The following is a 9644-nucleotide window of genomic DNA, read 5'->3' as shown; positions in this document are numbered from 1 at the left end:
TTTGACTTTTCCTTGTTCCTGTGCATGAGCGTTTACACCCTCAATGGGTGATGTCACAGTGGCTATATCCATCATTTTTATACAGTATGTGGCATGAACACTGGATTTTTTTCAGTCCACACACAGAATGGACAGCTAGCACTGATATTTGCTGAATTTGACAAAAAAATCTATTGGATTAGAATCGCTGACCACATCCTTAAAGTAACTTTTAAAGTGAAGGAGAGGCCTGCTTTCTGTTTGACTAAGAGTAAGAGCTGTATTCAGAACTGTGGTGATTGGTATACACAATTACTGCAGATTCTCGTGGGGATTACAACTATCAACAAGAAGTTAATTCTTTAAATTTAATGGCCAAACAACCTTGAGAGGGATACAAATTGATGTCAGAAGAGATTAATGGAATTTAAGTTACTCTGTTTATTAGTCAGGATGAAAGGCTTCTCACCTTGTGGGGTTTTTAACATTGCTGAAATGTTCTACCCTCTACATTCTCTGCTAGCACTCACCACAGTGACAGTCAAAGCAGGATGGAAAGTATTGATTAACTCTATTATTGCATTACAGCAACTTCCTACTCTTAAATGCAACATTTGTATGTCCTTGGATGGAGAAAGCACCACTCTTTTGTGCATGATTGTCACATCATTACATCGTACACAATAAGAGGTAACTTTCTGGACAGTTCTTGTTGTTGTATCCCGTCAACACACACCACACATACACACATTTTTATGTTTTCCTCTCTTCCTATTCAACAATTCAAATCTTTTGAGACAAAATTAATGAATTACTGTGCATTTTACATAGCTACATTCATAGATGATGAATGGTTCAGCAACTAATTCCATTTCGTAATGGAGTGCGATTCTTTGAATATATTCCAATTGTTTGTGCTTTAATTGCTTCCCTAAATTGCTTTCCTCGATTCATCATTGTTCATCATGTAATGAAATGTGCAGTCTAATCAATTAATTATCCTGTGTAATTATTTATTAAAGCTTGATTGGATTTCCTCAGCAACAGTGAAGAAACACACTTGTGAACATATTCTGTCACGCAGCTGAAGGAGAAATGTATTAGTTATCGGCTTTTAAAAGACAATATTACTGTGTGTGTGGAGATGAATTAATTTAGGGAATTATGCAAATTATATGTTGAAATTTCTTTTCACACACCAGTCCGTCCATCTATCTATCTATCTATCTATCTATCGCAAAATCATATTTTTGACCACACATATGGGAATATCACATACATATTAATGGGACCTCTTTTGCTTTTCCAAATTTTTAGTCTTACATATCAAGTTACAATGAATGATGTTCATGATAAACATGACAAAAGTTTCAAATAATGAGGTACAGGTATGTTACGTAATGCCTGTGAGCAAATACTTCAGGTATCCTACCATTTTTAATACTTTGTTTCCAAATAAATACTTTGTTTTCTACAGTATGTAGTCAACATATGCTGGATTTCTTGAGATGGTCATCTAATCCAGGCACGCCACCACAAGTCTTCACATTTCGTAGCCTACACTCACTACTAAGTAAAGCTACATGCTGTCATCACCCAAACGTAGTCTTGGTTGCTGATTTTGTAAAATTATTTCAAATTTCAGATCATATTCATCTGAGAAACACTTTAATTTGGTGATTTTTTCAGGGTAAAAAGTGCCACCATTCTCGATTACAGTCAATCTCCGGCTGCAAGTACACTGCTACTGTACATGTAGCTAAATGCTAATGTCATGGAACTACATGGTCCTGGTTGCCAATGTCGTAAATTTCTCTCAGATTTCAGATGGTATTTTTGCTGGATTATGTCCAGTTGTGTTTAGAAGCTTTTATTGGTCATTTTTCATAGGTAAAACTGGATGGGGATGAAATGGTTCAACCTTCCGGCTCTTCTAGACCAAATGTTATCGGACCACATGGATTAAATCCCTGTAGTGAAATGACTCATTTCATGGGGGTTGTAGCGCTCAAAAACAATGTATCCACAGATTTACAGATATCTCTTTCACAATGTTAGTCAAGGGGAAAAGTTTTTTTGGGCCACAGGGTATCACGTAATAGTGTAATTACACTGTCTGGCCACTATGAAAATTGGCTTAAAAGCCTGGTGCCTATCCTGGGGGTCTGGTAGCTACATGTAACCTGCAAATCCAGAAGCCTGGCCCCCAGCAAATTCGAATTTGCACTGCACAGGAATTTGGCCCCGATGAGCAGAGCCTGTTGAATTCCAAGTCGGACTAATCAGATCAGTCTATCTGACAGAGGCGGGCTCTGGGCAGCCGTAACATGATGAAGACAGCGTTTCACCGTAGGAGTCGAAAAGTAATCAGCCAAGATGGCAGCTGCCGAAGGACCGCGTCCATTCAATTTAGCTTTGGAAGAAACGCTAAGCCAACTACACTTATCTTTTTCCTTGAGAGAGGAACAGAAGACTACCCTAGAAGCCTTCGCTTCCAGGAAGGATGTTTTGCCGACGGGATATGGCAAAAGCATAATATATCAGTTAACCCCACTGTTCGGAAAACAAATGGGGCTTACTGCAATGAATACGTCACCTTGTTTTTTTGCTCTGATTGGCTATCGTGTTATCCAATTGCGTGCGGCGCCATTTAATATGCCTCAGTTAGTGCCGCCCCTTGGGTAGGAAGGGTGTATCAGTGAGGGCCAGACTCAAAATCTTTCAAGATTTGAGTCTGGATTTCCAGGCTAAGCTACATGCTAATGTCAGGGAAATATGTAGTCCACGTAGCCGATGTTGTAAATTTCTCCCCGATTTCAAATCATATTTTTGCTGGAACATATCCAGTTGTGTTTAGAAGCTTTTATTGGTAATTTTTCATGGTAAAAAGTAACACTATTCAATTGTTACAGTCATTCCCTGGCTGAAAGTTCACTGCTAACATACATGTAGCTACCATGGATTTATTTAAAGACCTGGATACAGCACTGGAAGTGGGGCCCCGTTCATTCCTATGAAAGTTGCTCAGTGGCGCATATGAAATTACCCAGACATTTGGCACTGTTTCCACACTGTGTGGCCAATAGCAAGTAAACTAGGGACTTATGGCAGCCTAGCATGGCCAAGCGGCTACCTTCCACCCACCCAGCCAGCTACTTCCAGTTTAGCACTGATTTATCCACTGATTTATAGACATGTCTTTCACAATGTAAGTCTAGGGGGAAAGTATTTCCCCCTAGTATATTCAAAGCCTGGTGCACTCCCTGGGGGCCTGGTAGCTACATGCTAATGTCAGAAAAACATGTAATCTTGGTTGCTGATGTTATAAATTTCTTCCAGATTTCAGATCATGTTCATCTGGTATACGTCCAGATGTTTTTAAAAGCTCTAATTGGTGATTTTTCATGGTAAAAAGTGCCGCTTTATTCAAACTAGGGCTGTTCCGAATACCATTTTTTAACATTCGGACCTTGGGCAGAATTTATAACGAATATTTGAACATTCGCTCATGGCGGGTGGATGCTTTCTTTTGATTTTCACATTGGCTACTCATCCTGTTTAATTTGTCTTCTGATTAAATCAGAACCGTTGAAACAAGTTGTAGGAAGCCTCTGCAAGTAATTGGTTGCTGGCAGACACTCTGTGCTGCAATAAAATGGTTAATCAGCAGTGCTGTGCACTGTAGAGCCGATGTGCTGCTGGTTCTGCTGGCCTGAATAGAATATAATGTCTATAGCCTTACTGTTGTGTACAGCCTTATAGACTGAGCTGAGTAGTGATGCGCGGGTCGACCCGTAACCCGCGGGACCTGCAAATGGACCGGTGGGTCGGGCAGCAGTGATCGTCTGTTAAATCGGTCTGTAAATGATATTTTGACATTATTACTGTCATGGCATCCGAAGATACTGATGCGTTGACCAGGTGACAGTCCGTGGTCGTTTTCAAAACACACTTGTGTCACACACTCCAAAAGAAACTTGTTGAAACAATAATTTATTGTACAAAACGGGGGAAACAAACGTTGACAAAAACGGGTCCATAATTCATATTAAATTCAAAAGATAACGAAAAAACAGCTACAAGTTAGAGGGAATAGTGATAAAGGGGTAAAACTTGGCATTGATCCACAGCCTCAGATGGACGCGCTCAAGCGTGCCGTGTGCACAAGCTCAGCTGGTAGGCTATACTATATTTTCACATTTTTAACAATGGAATTTAAAAGTTTTGATTTTTATTGATAACCTACATTTACCAACAACAAAAAGACTACATTTAGCACCAAAAAATATGTAAAATAATAATAATAATAATAATAAAATAATATAATAAAATAATAATAATAATAATAATAATAATAATAATAATAATAATAAATTAAAAAATATGTAAATAAAAAAACGAATATTGAATACCAAATTTTCATAACGAATACCTACCCATTAGGGAAGGGTACCGAGTTCGGTACTTTTATTGGTACCGACCGAATTCGGCCGGTAATCCCGAGTATCGATTCACGTAAAATCAAACAGTACCACATTTCGGTACCTGAACGAATCCTAGGGACTTCGAGAGTGGAGGAGTGATGTTTTCACTGCCTATTGCGAACGCAGCATTGTACGCACGAGAGCGTGATCACATCAGTGGCAGCTATCAGCAAAGCAGCATAGCTGAGAGAAAGAGGTCGAAGGTGTGGCTCCATATCTCAAAGTTTGATGTAGACTACACTCGCTGCAACATTTGCGACACAAGGCCAGCTACGGAAATACCTCAAACCTGAGGAAGCACCTGGTCAAGCACAAGGTGTTTTTAACGGCTGACGACTGCACAGTATTTGATAGCCTGAAAGTTAAGGCTACTTCTCCCGGCGTTAGCACACCTGCAGCTAGTGGCTCGTGGTCATCTGCAGCCAGCATCGGGGCAGAAGAAGTGGGATTAACATTCGATGATGACGACGGTGATTAAGTGGGGCATCAGCTACATCGGTTCCAGGTAATTAATAAGCTTAGTGTTTAAGATTATTGGGCTTTGTTCTGGTCATTCTAACGTTAGCTTCGCATTTTAACTTGCCTTAGTTATCATTATCAGCTCGGTTCCTCGTATTCTCTAAATTTAACATTACACTCCCCCACACACATTTTTCCCAGAGGGGAAAGAGGAGGAATAGGAGGTAGTAGGAGTGGGTTCATTTTGAGCAATAAAAAGAACTGCTGCATAGTCAATTATATAGGCTACCTTTTGATATTATGTTACAAACAGTGTTAGATGTTGTTTTATCCTTTTTGATATTGAGAAATAAATGTTAGTTTTGACAAAAAAAAATTCTAAATGAAATATCCTTTATTACCACACATACGTGCAAAAAAAGTACAGAAAACAGGTACCGTTGCATACCGCTATCGATTCCCAGGTACCGGGTATCGGTACCATATCGGTTCAAATGTGAAAGGTACCCATCCCTACTACCCATAGAAACGAATATTCGAATATTTGGGTACAGCCCTAATTCAAACCAATCAAAGCAGACTGTTTTTTTTTTTTTTTTTTTTGTTTTTTTTTTCTCTCAGGAGGGGGGCTTACAGGGGGAGGTGCTACACAAAGCCTTCTAAGACAGAGGGTGAATACAGGTGTTCCAGCACAGACTGTATGGGGAAAATTAAGTGTTTTGGGGCCTTTAAAGCATGTAAACATGTTGTAGTATAAAATGTAATACAAGTATGAATCTGAAAATGAGCAGAATAGGTCCTATTCTGTTTTACTGATGTGCTTTCAGACATACCAGCATAAGAAAATATTTATAACATACATTAAGTGCTGTCTGGTACTGTTGATAATCTCAAGAGAGACTGGTATTTACAGTTTATGGAGTTTTATTCTGGTGGGGGCAAACCTCTTCACACTTGCACTATTTATTGCACCTTTAAGACTGAATGGCTTGTTTGCTGTAAATAAAATTGTTCCCATCAGGGCAGTCCACATGGTCAAACCTGTTAAACCTGAAGACACGCCTGCTCTGTTCATGTGAACCCAGGCTGACATGAGGACCAACACCCTGCTGCTCATAACAGCGCGAGTGTCTGTAAGGGTGAAGGTGTTCACCACTCTACAAAAAGAAAAGATTCAAACCGACAGAGAGGAGACTCTGAAAGCAAAAGGGTAAGACCGCTACTCGTTTTTCTCTACTCTTAATGGCCGTCTCGCACTTCCTTTCCGAGTTGCTTTCATGGCCGAGGAGGCTGATGGAATTTCATTACTTATGATTGAAAACCAATGGAGTTTTGAAAGCAGAATGAGATGGAAAGGTGCACTCAAAATGCCAGTATACCCTCCAGATGCCAGCAATCTAATTTACTGTCAGCGGTAATAAATGGGGAGCCACCGGATGGCACAGATAAGATGTTATTTCACCATCAGGGTTATCACTTAATATCTGATAATGTCTGTGGGGAGCAATTGTATCCGACAGTTAAAACAGGGGGCCTCAACTCCTGGCACGAGGAATGATCATCAGTGTGGAAGAATTGTTAATCTGTCAAATCAATGTGACTTCACTCAATAAAGTGTTCATAAAGGGACTTAAGTTTAGGCCGCAGTGTTAATGATTCACACTTGCCGAAGATGATTTCTCTTTAATGAAACTGAACAGTTCTGCACACAATATGTTCTGGTCTCTGTCATTTAAAAGGAGCAATGCATATATAGATCAGACAGCTTCATCACACAGATCCATTAGGGTCTGTTTAACAGTACTGATGTCACATTGATGTGTGATTATACAATGGCTTCTGCGTTTTAAGGAAGTGTTTGAAGCAGGAATGTTACTTGGGTGGTTGCAAACATTCCTAAAACCAAAGTGAGATGGAAACAAAACACAGCCTAGTAAGTGCAATTAACAAAGGTTGACTCACAGCTTTTACAGATATAGAAAGAGCTGCCAAGTCTCAACAAACAAAAACAAAATCATGGCACTATGACACTCTGGAAATCAGATGTTGTTATTGTAAACAGAGCCTGTATTGTGAAGCCTGAGCGTGTGGGAGTCGACACATAATGCAGTTCATATTACTCCCAGTGAATTCAGCTATAGCCAATCTGTGACACACGTGCTATCTCACATTCCTGCCATATTCTTCACAGATTTCAGCTATCCTCAAGCCTCCTGCCTTTTGTCGAAGAAAAAACAAAGCAGCATGGGAAAAGGTATGGGCGAAGAGTGGGATGAGAAGCCAAGGGAAACTCAGCCTCGGAAACACGAAGAGACGGAGAGAAGAAGCTCGGGGAGCAAATGTCCCAAGTGCTGCTTGAAGACCAGGGACTGTCTGATGAGCCCAGAGTGCAGCAGGGCACTTCAGATCTCCAGCGTTGTCGCCATGTGTGGAATGTGCCTCCGCTTTTTCGTATGTAAGTCTCAACTGCAGAAGCGAGCAGCTTAAATGTTTTTATCACTACCTGGCCATGATCATTACCTCCTCTAATGTCTGACACAAGGGAAACTCATTCCCTGCTTAGATTGGTAAGAATCTATGCAAACAGAAATATATAACCCTGACATTTAAAAGGTGGGTATACATCCATTTTCTATCTGTGAATACATCTGTGGATGCATACTGCAATTAATATTCCACCAAAGAGATAAAAAAAAAAAAAACTTTATTAATTTTGCATCACTTATGTTATTATTATTTTCCTTTTTATAATTACAGAACCCAACCGTGGACATCAAGACCAGCTTATTCATGTCGTGTTCTCAGCATCTTGCAGCACCTTTCATGACACCAGTGCCATTTGATTTTCTTCTGATCTAAGATGGAGAATAAGCACTTTAAAGCTACAGTGGGTAACTTTGAGGAAAATAACTTTTTGTCATGTTTGCTGAAACTGTCACTATATTCTTAAATAAGTACATGAGACAAATAATCTCTGAAAATAATATGTCCCTCTTCCACTTCCTGCTTCTGATTACATTTGCTAGAATTTACCGAAAACAACCAATCAGAGCTGAGGACTAATTGTTTAAATTGTCAAACGTGGCAGAGCTGATCAAGTATGAATCAAAATTCTGTTGCTGCATTGCCTTTTGCTTGACTCAAATGTTTTCAGAGACATATTTTAGTGTACTGTTTAGCTGTAAAATGAGAAAGTTTATTCCGGCTGGTGTTTTGTTTCAGCTCAACTGTTTCCAACATGGCGGCCAAGTCACAAAGTTTCTCATTTACATTTGAGGCAAGAAATAGGTAATAGAGTAACAGAATCTTGATTCACATCTGATCAGTGCTGCCTAATTTGACTCGAGCAGTGATAGACCGCTACATTACAGATCTGGTTCAAACCCCCAGTTGCGGTTGCCAAAGATTAACTGGGGGTCATGAGGCCTTCGTGATTTTAAGGGTATGTTCAAGGGTGTCATTTTTGTGAAGAAAACTTCATGAAATTGTTATTTTTGAAGTTTAGATTATTATTCAGGACATAAATTTACAAAACATCTCACAGGACAAGGGCACGGTGACGACCTCAACACAGGCTGTATTCACAGAGCCTGCACTCTCTGTTTAACAGCCTCGTCCTGCATAAGATGAGTACGCAGTTTAACAAACAAAGAGCTAATGGAACAATGGCCATGCATCAGAGAGGAGAAACCCTTGAATATATTAAAAAAAAAGGAAAAAAAAAAAAAGAAGAAGCCTAAAAAAAGTCATCTCAAATCTCAAAACTCACACACAACACAAAGGACCCTGAAGGAAAAGGTTGGGAGCTAACCTTAATGCCATTATATGCACTATAAGGCAATAAAGTAGGCAGTGGAATATGACATTTTTACAGATTATCTGTCTCATTCAGTGATGTGTGAATAAAGTGACAGTTTCAGCAAATATGATAAAAACTTAGCTACCAACTAAAGCTTTAAGTCCACTTTATCTGCTAAAGTCCTGTTTAATTCTCAAGCTATTTATTTAACATTCTCTCTGTATATAGAACAAACTAAAAGATAATCATTGTGAATTAAGGAATGGATGGATGTGATTAAAATGCTACAGTATTAAGAAAATGCAGATGTTTATATGTACATTTATAGTTAAGGGGTTTTCAAAAATATAAAATTAAAGTAGCAAGCAGCGATGAACGGACCAGCAAAACTGAGATGGTGAGATGGTACATCGTTCATATAGTGAGGGTACTGGATCGACCGATCTCTCGTCTGGAACCACTTCCTGTAAATCACAAGATAAATGTCTGACCAGGCTTACTTCCTGTTGCCAGTAGGTGGTGATTTGCGTGTAGATGACTTCAGGCATGGAGCCTTACAAAACAAGTGAAATTTGGTGCAGATTGGACCATGTATGACATAGTTACAATCCACTTCCTGTTTCATGGCGAAACTTGGAAGTTTGACGAAAACTAAAGCGTTGAGTAACCTTTGATGTCATCGGCCTTTAGATGGCACACAACAAATTTGAAGTAAATTGGATCGAATCTATAGGAGGAGTTCGTTAAAGTACAACCCCTGGAAATGGCCAATAAAGCACAAAAATTTCACACATAGTTCAAAATGGCTGACTTCTTGTTGGGTATAGGGCAGTGTCAGAAATTAGCAAGGGCCACGGGCCATTTGGCCCGCAATTTATCCAAGAATGCCCCCAAAAGCCATGTTCCGGGGGCCAAAATTGCCC

General features: G+C 39.6%; 1 long non-coding RNA gene across 1 annotated transcript; it reads left to right on the top strand.

The window, feature by feature from the left end:
- The first annotated feature begins 5997 nt into the window (after window positions 1–5997).
- Window positions 5998–9022, top strand: LOC117246950 (uncharacterized). The gene is made up of 3 exons (XR_004500784.2): window positions 5998–6132; window positions 7114–7377; window positions 7680–9022. It is a non-coding gene; the product is annotated as an uncharacterized LOC117246950 (long non-coding RNA).
- The last annotated feature ends 622 nt before the right edge of the window (window positions 9023–9644 follow it).

This window comes from Epinephelus lanceolatus, chromosome 21 (assembly GCF_041903045.1).
Source record: "Epinephelus lanceolatus isolate andai-2023 chromosome 21, ASM4190304v1, whole genome shotgun sequence".
NCBI lineage: Eukaryota > Metazoa > Chordata > Actinopteri > Perciformes > Serranidae > Epinephelus > Epinephelus lanceolatus.
This window is presented reverse-complemented; position numbering and strand designations above follow the sequence as displayed.